The sequence below is a fragment of the Nerophis ophidion genome, linkage group LG02 (genome assembly GCF_033978795.1).
Source record: "Nerophis ophidion isolate RoL-2023_Sa linkage group LG02, RoL_Noph_v1.0, whole genome shotgun sequence".
NCBI classification, from domain to species: Eukaryota; Metazoa; Chordata; class Actinopteri; order Syngnathiformes; family Syngnathidae; genus Nerophis; species Nerophis ophidion.
Window position 1 is genome coordinate 21736820 of NC_084612.1, and position 15790 is coordinate 21752609.

Genomic DNA, 15790 nt, shown 5'->3' on the forward strand with positions numbered 1-15790 from the left:
TTTAGTATTTCCCATTGAATAATTGTCTTGATATTATTAGTAATTCTTAAAACATATTTTTGCTACAGGTGTTATGTAAAGCACCAACTCGGTGAGTCTAAATTAAAGCAAGCAAATGTTGGCAAAACGTAAAAGAGTTAAGCTATTACCAAGGGCAGCAATCATAAATGAAGCTTTAAGCACATAAACAATGTTGAGATCTATAGTTATATTTTGATAAAGACGGGGAAAAACCATACATACTCGTAAACGGTGCATACAACAAAAACCAGGCAACAAACATGGCTGTACACGCAAAGTTAAATTATGAATTGCAACCTTACCCGAGCAAAAACGATGCATGATCTATCCAGAAAAGTCTTTTTTTTTTTTGTTCTGTCCAGCTTCTAAGGCAAATCATATAGTTGATGTAGATGCCCATATCGGCTGTTCAGATTTACTTTACAAAATAAAAGTGTAGGATACTTCTCTTGTTGCCTTATCTGAATTTGACTTTATTAATTCTATTTATATATCATTTGGTGCAGCCGGGCCGGAGCAGGAGGGGATAGAAAGAGAAAAAAAGGAAGACAGAAGGGGAAATTGTGGGGATAAGAGGGGGATTAGACAGAGAAACAAAAACAACAACAGCAAAAACAACAATAACAACAACAACAACAATAGAACAACACCAGCACATACAATATGTACAAATATGATAGTAAAAGTGATAGCAAAGAAGCAGTTAGCAAAATAAATGATAATATAAAAATGACAATGAGCATTTTTACATTACAACTGGAGCAATACAAATACCAATAGAAAAACCGCTATTGATCATGAACAATACCAATAGTTTACCTCTTTTATCAACAATACAGTTGTTCAAATGCAACAATACGTATACATAATGGTAACTAGAGAGATTAAAAAAAGGAATACCGAAAGATGGAGGGGAAGAGAGAGAAGCAACCTATATTAATCTTGTAGATTGTTATAGTAACAATGGGTTAAGCTTTGTCAGTATGCCATGTGTTACCCAGTTTACCCTAAGGCAACAATGTCAATACATGTTTGATGAAACGTGATTATGTGCATGAGTGTATGTATGTATATGTACTTGTATATCTACAGAATGTGTATATGAATGTTTGTACAGTAAATGTATATGTACAGTATATGTATGTTTGTTTGTACAGTGAATGTATATGTACAGTATATGTATGTTTGTACAGTGAATGTAAATGTACAGTATGTGTATGTTTGTACAGTGAATGTATATGTACAGTATGTGTATGTTTGTACCGTGAATGTGCGTGTAGATGGACGAACTTGGAGTATGAAGGTATGTACTGTATTTGTGTATGCATGTGGGAGCGTAGGTACTTATGCACAGTATGTATGTTTGTATGTATGAATGTGTGAGTATATGTGTGTTTGTATGTAGAATATATTTGACTCCCAGTGTGCTTGGGAGCCAGAGTACAGCCCCAACCGCCCAGAAAGCCCAACCCAAACAGCAGGCGTGGCGCCCAGTGAACCAGGGACCACCGGCCAGTGACGGCAACCCCAGTGCCCGGCCCACCGTGCCGCCCGGAATAGCCAGCAGCAGGCCGCAGACAGACGTGCCCGACAGAGGACAGGGCACGAGAGAAGGAGCGGACGGACAGACCAAAAGCCAGCGAGAGACAACCCCCCCACACTGGCAGAAAGGCGGGACGCCCCGCCCGGGGTGAACCCAGAGACTCCCCGCAACCGGACGGGAAGACCGCCCCGTCCCACAAGCACCCGGGCCCCCACGACCCCACCCCGGGGAGCACGGCGTGGCCCACACTAGGCCACCTCACCCAAGTCGGCCGCCAAAGGACCACCCAGCGCAGGGCCGCGGGAACCACTCACCCCACCCGCAGGAACCCCAACGATGGAGATGGAACAACCAGCAACCGCCCTGTCGAGGTCCCCCCCTGAGGGAGGGAGGGAAAAAAATAAATTAATAAAATAAAAAAAAATAAAAAAAATACATAATAATTAATATATTTACAAAAATAAATAAATAAATAAATAATATATATATATATAAATATATATATACACATATATATATAAACACACATACACACATACATACATGCATATATGCAATACATATGTATATATACACATACATACATATATACATATACACATAGAAACCCCGTTTCCATATGAGTTGGGAAATTGTGTTAGATGTAAATATAAACGGGATACAATGATTTGCAAATCATTTTCAACCCATATTCAGTTGAATACGCTACAAAGACAACATATTTGATGTTCAAACTGGTAAACATTTATTTTTTTGCAAATAATCATTAACTTTAGAATTTGATGCCAGCAACACGTGACAAAGAAGTTGGGAAAGGTGGCAATAAACACTGATAAAGTTGAGGAATGCTCATCAAACACTTATTTGGAACATCCCACACGTGTGCAGGCTAATTGGGAACAGGTGGGTGCCATGGTTGGGTATAAAAGCAGCTTCCATGAAACGCTAAGTAATTCACAAACAAGGATGGGGCGAGGGTCACCAATTTGTAAGCAAATTGTCGAGCAATTTTAGAACATTTCTCAACGAGCTATTGCAAGGAATTTAGCGGTTTTACCATTTACCGTCCTTAAAATCATCAAAAGGTTCAGAAAATCTGGAGAAATCACTGCACGTAAGCGATGATATTTACAGACCTTCGATCCCTCAGGCGGTACTGCATCAAAAACCGACATCACATCATAACCGATATCACAACATGGGCTCAGAAACATGTCATAAAACCACTGTCAGTAACTACAGTTGGTCGCAACGTCTGTAAGTGCAAGTTAAAACTCTACTATGCAAAGCGAAATCCATTTATCAACAACACACAGGAACACAGCCGGCTTCGCTGGGCCCAAGCTCATCTAAGATGGACTGAGGCAAAGTGTTCTGTGGTCTGACGAGTCCACATTTCAAATTATATTTGGAAATTGTGGACGTGGTGTCCTCCAGAACAAAGAGGAAAATAACCATCAGGATTGTTATAGGCGCAAAGCTCAAAAGCCAGCATCTGTGATGGTATGGGGATGTATTAGTGCCCAAGGCATGGGTAACTTACACATCTGTGAAGGCATCATTAATGCTGAAAGGAACATACAGCTTTTGGAGCAACATATGTTGTCATCCAAGCAACGTTATCATGCTTATTTCAGCAAAACAATGCAGAGCCACGTGTTACAACAGCGTGGCTTCATAGTAAAAGAGTGCGGGTACCTTCCTGGCCTGCCTGCAGTCCAGACATGTCTCAAATCGAAAATGTGTGGCACATTATGAAGCCTAAAATACGACAACAACACCCCGGACTGTTGAACAACTTAAGCTGTACATCAAGCAAGAATGGTAAAGAATTCCACTTTCAAAGCTTCAACAATTAGTTTCCTCAGTTCCCAAACGTTTATTGAGTGTTAAAAGAAAAGGTAATGTAACACAGTGGTGAACATGCCCTTTCCCGATTACTTTGGCACGTGTTGCAGCCATGAAATTCTAATTATTATTTGCCCAAAAAAAAAACAAGTTTATGAGTTTGAACATCAAATATCTTGTCTTTGTAGTGCATTAAACTGAATATGGGTTGAAAAGAATTTGCAAATCATTGTATTCCGTTTATATGTACATCTAACACAATTTCCCAACTCATATGGAAACGGGGTTTGTACATACATACACACATACATATATATATACATACATATATACACACACATACATACATATATACACACATACATACACACATATATACACATATATACACATACATGCACACATACATATATACATACAAACATATACACACATACCTCCACATACATATATACACACAAAAAAAAGAATTAAAAGAAGATCACAGACATGATACTAATTTCCTTGATTGGTTAATTGATTGAAACTTTAGTAAATTGCACAGTACAGTACATATTCCGTAGAATTGACCACTAAATGGTAACACCAGAATAAGTTTTTCAACTTGGTCCATGTTTTTTAATTCATGACCCAGCCACACACACAGAAGTTTTAGGCCTCCATGCTTTTTTTCCAAGTTGTCATCTGTTTTGTCACGCAGAATGATATCTGGAGCACAAGATAGTTCGATATGTCTAGGAGCACGTACGAAAGATAATCCTTCATATCACTCTACAAATCTTATTTCGGTAACATATAGGGATAGATTCTAGATCCCTTGTGTACTTAGATAGAGTGCCCTTTGTTTGCTGGATAGTAGCCATGTTGGTTTGGTGGCCCACCACTTTGTTCATTTCTGTTCAAAAGTCACATGTCGAACACAAATTGTATGCACGTAAGTCTGTATTCTGCCAGGAAATATGAGGAACACATCAACTCCAGCTTTAAAAATGGGCCAATAAAAGTTGTTCGTTTTGGTATTATGCTTGAAAAGAACACATGGAAAGCAGAAGCAAATTGGAAAATTAATTGAAACCACCACAATTACAACACTTACACTCTTAATTGCACTTTACCTTAGGTTTCGTTAAGTAATACTAAGTGGTACTTATAAAGACATACAGTATGACTTTAGACTGTTTTCCATTGACACATTAACTTTCCATCAATACTAAGGATGGGTATTTTACTAAATTGTTTTGATGAGTCTTGAGAAATATAAACCCCAAAACCAGTGAAGTTGGTACATTGTGTAAATGGTAAATAAAACAGAATACAATGATTTGCAAATAATTTCCAATGGAATAGACTGCAAAGACAAGATAGTTAATGCTTGAACTGAGAAACTTTTTTTTGGTGCAAATGATCATTAACTTAAAATTTAATGGCAGCAACGCATTGCAATAAAGTTGGCACAGGGGCATTTTTTACCACTGTGTTACATGGCCTTTACTTTGAACAACACTCTGTAAACGTTTGAGAACTGAGGAGACCAATTTTTGAAGCTTTTCAGGTGGAATTATTTCCCATTCTTACTTGATGTAGAGCTTAAGTTGTTCAACAGTCCGGGGTCTCCGCTGTCGTATATCACGCTGCATAATGCGCTACACATTTTCAATGGGCGACAGCTCTGGACTACAGGCAGGCCAGTCTAGTACCCGCACTCTTTTACTAAGAAGCCACGCTGTTCTAACACTTGCTGAAATAAGCAGGGGCGTCCATGATAACATGGCTTGGATGGCAACTTATGTTTCTCCAAAACCTCTATATACCTTTCAGCATTAATGGTGGCTTCACAGATGTGAAAGTTACCCATGCCTTGGACAATAATAGAACCCCATACCATCACAAATGCTGGCTTTTGAACTTTGTGCCGAGAACAATCCGGATGGTTCTTTTCCTCTTTGTTCCAGAGGACACAACGTCCAGTTTCCAAAAACAATTTGAAATGTGGACTCCTCAGACCACATAACACTTTTTACACTTTGCATCAGTCCATCTTAGATGAGCTCGGGCCGAGCGAAACCGGCGGCGTTCTGGGTGTTGATAAAGGGCTTTCGTTTTGCATAGTAGTTTTAACTTGCACTTACGGATGTGAGCGACAAACTGTAGTTACTAAACCGTGGTTTTCTGAAATGTTCCTGAGCCCATGTGATATCCTTTACACATTGATGTCGGTTTTTGATGCAGTACCGCCTGAAGGGTCAGAAGTCACGGGCATTCAATGTTACGTGCAGTGATTCCTCCAAATTCTCGGAACCTTTTGAAGATATTACGGACCGTAAATGGTGAAATTCCTAAATTCCTTGCAATAGCTCATTGAGAAATCCATCCATCCATTTTCTACCGCTTGTCCCTTTTGAGGTCGCGGGGGGTGCTGGAGCCTATCTTAGCTGCATTTGGGCGGTAGGCGGTGTACACCCTGGACATGTCGCCTCATCACAGGGCCAACACAAATAGACAGACAACATTCACACTCACATTCACACACTAAGGCCAATGTATTGGCAACACTATATTGGCCCTACTGTATGAATGTGAGAAATGTTGTTCTTAAACGTTTTGACAATTTGCTAAGGCATATGTTCACAAAGTGGTGACCCTAGCCCCATCCTTGTTTGCGAATGATTTAACATTTCATGGAAGCTGCTTTTATACCAATTATGGCACACACCTATTTTCCAATTAGCCTGTTCACCTGTGGGATGTTCCAAATAAGGGTTTGATGAGCATTCAACTTTTTTCATCTTTTTTGCCACTTGTGCCAACTTTTTTGAAACATGTTGCAGGCATCAAATTCCAATTGAGATAAAATCTGCAAAAAACAAAAAAAAGTGTTCCAGTTCGGAGGTCATGCGGTATCTTGTCTTTGCAGTCCATTCAGTTGAATATAGGTTGAAAAGGAATTTGCAAATCATTGTATTATGATTTTATTAACGTTTTACACAACGTGCAAACTTCACTGGTTTTGGGTTTTGTATAATGGCCAATTAAATGTGGTAAACTTCTGTTTCAATGTCACAAATGTATTGAGCAGAATAATGTTGCCTGGAGGAGTTGTGGCATGGCAAAAGTTTGCATGGATGTAGCCTAACTTCGGTACTTTCAGTTTTATAGACACTTTGTTAAATGCAAATAACAGAGCATCATTCAGGAATTGACTAGAATCAAATTTGATTACTCTTCTTAAATATGCCAATAAGAAACGTTTCTGTGATTAAGATGCAGGACATACCCAACATACATAGATACATTTTTAAAAATACAGTATACAATTGTCTGAGACCAGGTGTACAGAGGTTTTTCTTTATGTTCTGTTTTTCTAACACACACTACCTTCTGATTATTTTCCTTTGGTACCCAAAGACCACAAGCAGAAATGTATGTTTTCACACACAGACACATGGGCTGTCATGTTTCGACTGAGCCAAGATTGAATCCTAATCCGCAACCAGATCTACAGTTTCATGAATGCGTATGTGGAAGCGTGTGCGTCTTACTCTTCAGGGAACACAAGTGTGGGAAGATCTAAAGAGTTGAAGGCAGGAAGTTCAGGGTTCATCCGAAGCCAGTGTTAGCAAATATAATTAAGGGTGAATTGATTTAACATGCAGGGAAGTCAAACAGTTACATGGCCAGTTCAAGCTGAATACAGATTAACCATTTCCAAATAAATCCTATTCAAAACAAACCGAATACGTACATAATCTCAATGGCGAAAACTGCAAGAGTGTGTTTTAATATAACATACAGACACCTTTCTTGCACTGTCAATAAAAACTTAGCATCATCATAGGCCTTTCCAGGATATTTTATGATGTTATAATTTTGGTGTAAATTGGCATGCATTAAGCAAAATTGCCATTTAAAAGTCCACAAAAACATCAAAATAAGGTGTTTTACATACTTTTTCTTTATGTGCCTATTGGGGTGATATTTATATTTTAGTCAAATTTGCTATTATCTTTATGCAGTTTTGTTAAAATAGTTTTTCCTGCAAACACTTATGGGCCACTCTTTGAATGATTTATAAGCACATGTCCTGTGCATAAAGCAGACACTCTGCATTGGAGACAACATCAAATATTCCTTGCATTGTGTGCATGTGTTGTGTACATCATGCAGACATGTGTCATTTACATTGCTGACCTTGTCATTGCAAAGAAGAGTGAAGTCATGACGGATACCTGACATTACATTACCCTCCTTTAACCTTCTCCGTGACACTCTCCTGATCGTGTCCCTTTGCTTTTAACCTTCCCCCTCGATCCCATCTGACCTCTTTAGCTTTTTTTTCCCTTCCTGTTGCCTTACATTTATATTAATATTTTTGATTTTGCATTTCAAATACCACCACTTTGGCTTCAAGCACTTCATTGTTGACAAAATTGATTGGCATTAACATTACACAGTGGGGATACACTTAAGGGTAAACATGAAGCAGGAACACCTGCGCAATCTATAGCTGTATTAAAATAAAAATCCAGTCTCTATAAAGTTAAAGATATATAGCAATGTATTCATTTACCGATAAGTGTATTGTAGTGGTTTGAGTTTTAAGTAATGCACTGGCTCAAACTGAGGGGTATTGGCCTTAAACTGGGTGATTATGGCAGAAAATCTAAATCACAATTAATTGAACCTTCTATCTATGATTTCAGTTAATCCACAATTATCCCACTACTACTCTACTTTTCGGTCAACCTCAATCTTATTTTAATCTGCTCTGTGTTTTTCTCCATGACACATCTGTGTAGCAGACTAGGGGACAGTGTCACATGGAGATGGGAATCTTACAACTTACAACTCAATTTAGATGCTTGGGGTGACGATTCGATTCAGAATCGATACTTAAATTAACACAATCCTCAAAACAAACCCATTATCCCATTATATTATATAATATACATATATAATATAAAATAAAACCTTTTCAAAACAGGGTAGAGGTAAAACAAGCTCCTCTTGGCTGCTGACATACACACAGCAGAACTCTAACCTATTTAACTTCAAAAATTGATCTTAAAAAAAAGGAAGAAATGTAGAATTCTTATGAAAAAGAATTGTAATTCGGATATGAATCAAATTTTTGGAGTACAGCTGGTGTCACGTGGCTATGTGTGCTGGTTTAGGATATGATAAGGATAGTGTTACGTCTAGGTGGCATGGTGATGCCGGTGGCGCTCTTCCAAGATGCAGATCGGGCACGGACACAGCGTAAAGGTAAGAAAAGAAGATTTATTCAATAAATAAAACAGACTATGAACAGAAAAACTGGTGCTAGGCAGAAAAGGCAAAACCAACAGAACTAGCATGGGAGCTAGAAACAAACCAAAAGCGCTAAATTGGGAGCTAGGGAAATAACAGAAAAACTTACACAAAGCACAAAAGGCAAAACAAAACTATTAGCGTGGGAGCTAGAGGAACCAAGGCATGGGATTACCGAGTCGAGGAACAAGGATGTCACAGTTGTGCGAACACAAATTGCATGTAACGCAAACTTAACGAGGCAAGGCCGAGTAAACGAAAAAGGCAGGCTTAAATACTAAAGTAAAGAATTACCACGGATGCATGTTAAAAGCAGAACAGGAGGAACAAATGTGAAACCATGGTAACAAGATAAATAAGGAAGTGCACAAACAAACTCAGAACCAGAAGAGACCAAAACAATCAGAAAACACAAAAGGACTTATAACCCAAAATAAGAATGTGATCCAGGAAGCGGATCACAACAGATAGACTTGATTCATTCCACAATGGGGAAATTATGTGGATACAATGCAGATTGTACATACATTAAAAAAGTTATGAATTATAATAATAACACTAATCAATTAATACTAATACCATAAGTACCAACTGTAATTGCCAATAGGTCCTGAGATCGGTAGGTCGTGAGTTCAAACCCCGGCCGAGTTATACCAAAGACTATAACAATGGGTCCCATTGCCTCCCTGCTTGGCACTCAGCATCAAGGGTTGGAATTGGGGGTTGAATCACCAAAAATGATTTCCGGGCGCGGCACCGCTGCTGCTCACTGCTCCCCTCTCCTCCCAGGGGGTGAGCGTGATGGGTCAAACGCAAAGGATAATCTCACCACACCTAGTGTGTGTGTGACAATCATTGGTACGTTAACATTATGATTGCACTATGGGTGGGTTCAGATCTGAGGATGTCATTTAGGTTTGTGAAGCCCTTTGAGGCACTTGTGATTATGAGCAATATGAATATATTTTGATTGATTATGTACATATAACAAAAAAATATATATTTTCTGGCAGTCTTTACAATTTGCAACACCTGGCTGCCTGTAATGTAACTACAAAACCCATAGTGTATTTATCGGAATAGTGTATTAGTAGAAAGATAATTACAAACCCCGTTTCCATATGAGTTGGGAAATTGTGTTAGATGTAAATACAAAAGAAATACAATGATTTGCTAATAATTTTCAACACATATTCAGTTGAATATGCTACAAAGACAACACATTTGATGTTCAAACTGATAAACATTTTATTTTTGAGAATAATCATTAACTTTAGAATTTGATGCCAGCAACACGTGACAAAGAAGTTGGGACAGGTGGCAATAAATACTGATAAAGTTGAGGAATGCTCATCAAACACTTATTTGGAACATCCCACAGGTGAGCAAGCTAATTGGGAACAGGTGGGTGCCATGGTTGGGTATACAAGCAACTTCCTTGAAATGCTAAATAATTCACAAACAAGGATGGGGTGAGGGTCACCACTTTGTAAGCAAATTGTCGAACAGTTTTAGGACAACATTTCTCAACGAGCTATTGCAAGGAATTTAGGGATTTTACCATCTACGGTCCGTAAAATCATCAAAAAGTTCAGAGAATCTGGAGATATCACTGCACGTAAGCGATGATATTACGGACTTTTGATCCCTCAGGCGGTACTGCATCAAAAACCGACATCAGTTTGTAAAGGATATCACCACATGGGCTCAGGAACACTTCATAAAACTACTGTCAGTAACCACAGTTGGTCGCTACATCTGTATGTGCAAGTTAAATCTCTACTATGCAAAGCCAAACCCATTTATCAACAATATCCTGAAACACCGCCGGCTTGGCTGGGCCCAAGCTCACCTAAGATGGACTGATGAAAAGTGGAAAGGTGTTCTGTGGTCTGATGAGTCCACATTTCAAATTATATTTGGAAACAGAGGACATGGTGCCCTCCATAACAAAGAGGAAAATAACCATTCAGATTGTTATAGGCGCAAAGTTCAAAAGCCAGCATCTGTGATGGTATGGAGGTGTATTAGTGCCCAAGGGATGGGTAACTTACACATCTGTGAAGGCACCATTAATGCTGAAAGGTCCATACAGGTTTTGGAGCAACATATGTTGTCATCCAAACAACGTTATCATGGACACCCCTGCTTATTTCAGCAAGACAAGTGTTACAACAGCGTGGCTTTGTAAAAAAAAAAAGAGTGCGATTACTTTCCTGGCCTGCCTGCAGTCCAGACCTGCCTCCAATGGAAAATGTGTGGCGCATTATGAAGCGTAAAATACAACAGCGGAGGCCCAGGACTGTTGAATGGCTGAAGCTCTACATAAAACTAGAATGGGAAAGAATTCCACTTTCAAAGCTTCAACAATTAGTTTCCTTAGTTCCCAAACATTTATTGAGTGTTTTTAAAAGAAAAGTTGATGTAACACAGTGGTGAACATGCCCTTTCCCAACTACTTTGGCACATGTTGCAGCCATGAAATTTTAAGTTAATTATTATCTGCAAAAGAAAATAAAGTCTATGAGTTTGAACATCAAATATGTTGTCTTTGTAGTGCATTCAATTGAATATGGGTTGAAAAGGATTTGCTAATCATTGCATTCCGTTTATATTTACATCTAACACAATTTCCCAACTCATATGGAAACGGGGTTTGTACTTGAGAAAAATTAAAATAAGATTTACATCGGTTAGTAGCTCTAAATGTTGGTTTTTATTATTTTTTTATTATTTTTTATTTTATTGTCCTGTCCGGCTTCTCAGGCAAATCATATAGTTGATGTAGATGCCCAAACCGGCTGTTCAGATATACTTTACAAAATAGAAGTGGAGGATACTTCTCTTGTTGCCTTATTTGAATTTGAATTTATTAAATTTATTTATATCATCATTTGGTGCAGCCGGGCCGGAGCAGGAGGGGATGGAAAGAGAAAAAAAGGAAGACGGAGGGGGAAATTGTGGGGATAAGAGGGGGATTAGACAGAGAGACAAAAACAACCACAGCAAACACAACAACAACAATAGAACAACACCAGCACATAAGATATGTACAAATATGATCGTAAAAGTGATAGCAAAGAAGCACTTAGCGAAATAAATAATAATATAGAAATGACAATGAGCATTTTTACACTACAACTGGCACAATACAAATACCAATAGAAAAAAGCGCTATTGATACCAATAGTTTACCTCTATTATCAACAATACAGTTGTTCAAATGCAACAATAGGTAAACATAATGATAACTAGAGGAAAAAAAAAAAAGGAATACCGAAAGATGGAGGGGAAGAGAGACAGGCAAACTATATTAATCTTATAGATTGTTATAGTAACAATAGGTTAAGCTTTGTCAGTATGCCATGTGTTACCCAGTTTCCCCTAGGGCAACAACGTTAATATATGTTTGATGAAACGTGATTATGTGCATCAGTGTATGTATGTATATGTACTTGTATATCTACAGAATGTGTATATGAATGTTTGTACAGTAAATGTATATGTACAGTATGTGTATATGCATGTTTGTACAGTGAATGTATATGTACAGTATGTGTATGTTAGAACCGTGAATGTGCGTGTAGATGGACGAACTTGGAGTATGTAGGTATGTACTGTATTTGTGTATGTATGTGAGAGCGTAGGTACCTATGTACAGTATGTATGTTTGTATGTATGAATCATGGTGTGTGTGATTATATGTGTGTGTTTATGTACAATATATTTGACTCCCAGTGTGCATGGGCGCCCAACCCAAACAGCAGGTGTGGCGCCAAGGGAACCAGGGACCACCGGCCCCACGCAGCCAGGCCGCCCAGCGACGGGAACCCCAGAGCCTGGCCCACCGTTCCGCCCGGAAGAGCCAGCAGCAGGCCGCAGACAGATGCGCCCGACAGAGGACAGGGCACAAGAGAAGCAGCGGACGGCCAGACCCCAAGCCAGCGAGACACAACCCCCCACATGGGCAGAAAGGCGGGACGCACCGCCCAGGGGGACCCAGAGACTCCCCGCAACCGGTCAATAAGATCGCCCCTGCCCCACCAACACCCGGGCCCCCACGATCCCACCCCCCATCCCCGGAGAGCACGGCGCGGTCTACACCAGGCTACCCCACCCAAGTTGGCCGTGCAATTATTTTTCAATAATTGCACAGCCCAATATTAGCCATAACAATATTCTATAATATTGCTTAAAAAGTGATGCATATTTGAGGCTGTCTCGGCAAGCTATAGAGGACTGACTGTCAACACGTAGTCAGGAAGGTGTTTGTTCCAAATGTACAGCAGCTAAGTGACACTCTGCTCGTGCTCAGCATTACTTCGTTGGAATTCCCCCCTAGGACTTGTGCTACTTCACGCTGACAACCACTTTGGAGCCATCAACAAACCGACCTGAGCACGCATCATGACAGGAGTCCCCGCAGAACAGAGACAAACACACACACCTCAGCTAAAGCATTGTCGACAGGGATTGGGCTAATTGGAAAAGACTTATCACAGCAGTGCAACTCTTATGCTCGGACACTTGAAGGAAAAGTATCTTAAGTACTGTGTTTAAAGGTGCTTTAATACCTGCAGTCTACTGTCAAATATCCAAGCGGTCAGCAGCTGGACCAAGAATGTAAGCATAAAGGTTTGTTGCTTGGACTGCAACAATGAGCGCAATAATTGTTTGGTAATGCCAATAATAATATGGGCAGTCTATCAGCCTGCGGTACAAAGTGGAAAATGGTGGGAAGTCCCAAACAAATAGTTATTCTTCATACGTTAAAAAAAGATGGACTCACTGCTATCAGATGATCTGTCAACCACACACATGAATCTAAGGCATGGTACAGTAAGTAGGTGAGCAGTTTTCATGGTTTAGTACAGGGGTGTCTGAACTTTTTGACTTGGGCGCCACATTGGGCTAAAAAAATTTGCCCGACCTATATATGTATGTGTGTACATATTATATTAATATGATGGATGTATCATAATATATTGAATATGTATTTAATATAATTGGATGTTAATAGTATATGAAAGTTTTACTCCTACCTTGTTAAATTTTGTGACGACCCTCTCAAAGTTTTGTAATCAATCAGAAATATCAAGCGGCTAAAATGCGTCAAACATGGATACGTGTGGACGGAGTGTTTTACATGTTTCCCTCCGTACACTATAATGGATTTAAATGGGTGTAATTTAGATTTTTTTTTTGGTGTTTGGACTTTTTTTGTAATATACAAAATGTTTAAAGAACAGATTGTGTTATGTGTGGTGACATTTATGTTGGTTGGATTTTTTATTACACCATGACTAGGAAAGGTTGTATGGACTGTGTCATATAGGTAAATGCTTTGCTAATATTTCAAAGTACTTTCAAGGGTCATTGATGTGATCACAGTATCCACAAGATGGCAGCAAATATGTATAATTGAAATACCTACTTGTATTTACGATTAATTTGAAAGCACTCTGTGGTGCAATGCTATGAACTCATGACATCTCGTGGGTCATACTGAGGGGGCTGGCGGGACTTGGCCCGCAGGCTGTAATTTGGACACCCCTGGTTTTGTACCTGGAGTAGTGGTGCCGTATTAATTCAAACAAGTAAAACATTTTAAATTTGAAGCTTTTTAATCACAGCTGTACTAAGGGGTATGCTGGACTGGTTAGTTTGGTCCGCAATGGAGTTTGATTACTATTTTCATAACTAACCAGACGGATAGAATTATGAGAAAACCAACCAGTTCTACTTTTCATTGTGTCATCAAATTTCTACACCTGAGCCATTTGGCAGTTTAATTTGGTTGCGCCCTAACCTATGCATTCACAATTGTATTAAATCATGACCTAAACATCTGCATCTCAGAAAAATACTTTATTATAGAAAACATTAGATATCTAAAACAGCAATATTCAGCAAAATCATCTAAAAAGAGGAGTTTTGTTTTTGCCAGTATTGTTTCCAGTGTTGTTAAATGTGTTTTCTCTCTTTGTCTCAGTAAAGGGAGGAGGTTGTGTGTAATCATCTAGCCAACATAACCTGAATAACTCCAGTCATGTTAGCTCTCTGTTGGCATTAATCAGAGCTTGGCGTATTAATGAGAGCGCGGCAGCTAGCTAATTACGCCCATAGATTCTGCTGCAGCCCATTAAATATACAAATGACAGAATTAAAGAGCCCAGCCTCTTCTGATTAATCTTTAAATGGGTAAAAAACTAATGATGTCCGTGCAAACTTTCCTTTCACACATTTTGTCCCCCCTCTCCTCTCAACATCAATGCCTGGCAATCAATCATATTAATTAGGGAAAATAATTTGTATCATTTAACATTTCCCTTTTTTCCTGCTCAGTTACTCCAGTGGTGCTGTGGCGCTGTACTGTATTAAACATGAATGAAAATGACCCAAGTATATTTGTTTTAACATTCGATTTATTTTCTTTAACCTGCGTTTAGGATGTTTCATTATTTTTCATTAAATTAAATCTAAAAAAATGATCTGATATACTTTATGGGGATGCATTATCAGCCCCATTGAGACTCACATATGGAAGAAATACAAATGAGGAGGGAGGACTACATAATCTGTTTTAGAGTCGGTGTCCATTTAAATCCATTATTTCGCTCAGTGTAATGTATTCCAGTCTTTACGCACATATTTCCACAGTGATTAAACTAGAAGTAGGAAGTCTCATCATGGGTCTTTTATGTATAGGTGCATCCTAGAAAAGATGAATAGACTTGCATGCATTTATGGAAACAAGCACTTAGCGGGTATTCATAACAGTGCACTAATTGCATATACTTATAATCCTGTTTTAGCTAAAGTAAGATTCAGTGAGGTAGATGCTGACCTAAAGTACCTCACATTCATTCAGGATTAAGAAGCATCGTTAATCACAATTCAAAAATGCACTCGAATCACAATAACATATGACAAATAACCTACTTGGAGAAAATCATTTGGTAGGCCATAAAATATCTCATAGGCAGTATATGGCTTTTTGTACAGTAAACAGTTTATATTTTGACTAAGAGTTGACAAAAAAATATGTTGACCCTGCCTATAGATGAACCC

General features: G+C 38.9%; 1 protein-coding gene across 5 annotated transcripts in view; it reads right to left on the reverse strand.

Annotated features, from left to right (window-relative positions):
- ush2a (Usher syndrome 2A (autosomal recessive, mild)) overlaps positions 1 to 15790 on the reverse strand; it is a 400820-nt gene that overhangs the window by 214792 nt on the left and 170238 nt on the right. The gene's annotated exons all lie outside the window — the stretch shown is intronic.